Consider the following 1,396-nt stretch of genomic DNA (forward strand, 5'->3'; position numbering starts at 1 on the left):
CTCTCTCTCTCTCTCTCTCTCTCTCTCTCTCCCCTTTGAGGTCCATAGACATATGTATGGTAAAGGCATTGCACTTGTGAATTGCACATATTCAACTGTAATGATCATTGTAGCAAAGAAGGGAGTAGAAATAGCATAAGTATGTTCCCAAACAATTACCACGAATGTAATATCCTATCTGACCCTGTCCCTCTGTGCTTACGATCAGTGTCTAATGACCTTGATATTAGATTCTAATTTCCTCTTCTCCTTTAGCTGTGTTTTCCATATCCATAATCAAGAGACTTCTGAAAGATAGATTGAATACTGATTTGAATGTCCCGTGTATTTTGGACCTGCTCTAGTTGTTCCTATTTCAGTGCTTACAAGTAATTACTCCCCTTTTGTTGTGAATGTTATAATGTTTATTTTATTATTATTATTATTTTTTTTTTTTGCTTTTATTTTGATTAGAAATATATGTTTGCTTAACTCTTGAGGTTTATAAATATATTGTTTAAGGTGAATTTACATTTATTAAACTTCGCAGTGTTGTATTGGAGATTCAACTGTTAGTATCGTATTAATGCAGAAGATCAGCAGTACTTTGCTTGGATTAATCTGGTGACCATTCTGAATAGATATACACAACTGACTGAACCCAAGGCAGTATTTATAGATCTCTGCTCTGCATACAGGAGTTAAGTACGTAGATCTGTATTTGTAACTGATTGGGCATTTTATCGTGAAATATCTATAAATTTTGCATTATTTACTGTAATTCTACAATTAATTTCAGCTGTATTGACATAAATTAATGATATGAAAAGATAAAAATGCTAGTAGAAAAGTTTACTTTTTTAAAACACTTAGAAATTCCTGCTACATCCTATTACATATATCATATTAATGGTTGTTAATTTCCTGTCTTTTACACTACTACATGGCTTTAATTTTGGCATATTGCAAATAAATAAGAATATATTTATGGATACATGAGTTCCTTTCTTTTTACACAATTTTCCCAATTTGTGAGCACTGTATTTTGTAAACATTCAAATTTGAAAAATTCCACAGGCTTCCAAAGATATGGAGCCCATTTTGTTTTGATAAAATATTTTGAAGATGGCAAACTAATGTGACAATACTGTTGTCACCAGTGAACAGTATTTATACGCACACAGACCAGATGATATATTCATCTCACCCTGCAAAAGCTTATGAAGTCTCTGTGTGTGTCACCTACAGTGAATTCAATGTCTGTTGTTTTTAAGGTGCTCAGTCTCGAGACCTGTTTCATATATCTCTCCAAGCTAGTCAGTCCTGCACATTTATCTCTGTCTTTGCGTAATTACTGCCGCTACATCCATTTGATCCTGATTTGAGCCTCTGGCCCCTTCTACAATTTTTACCTCTT

The sequence above is a fragment of the Schistocerca piceifrons genome, chromosome 1 (genome assembly GCF_021461385.2).
Source record: "Schistocerca piceifrons isolate TAMUIC-IGC-003096 chromosome 1, iqSchPice1.1, whole genome shotgun sequence".
NCBI classification, from domain to species: domain Eukaryota; kingdom Metazoa; phylum Arthropoda; class Insecta; order Orthoptera; family Acrididae; genus Schistocerca; species Schistocerca piceifrons.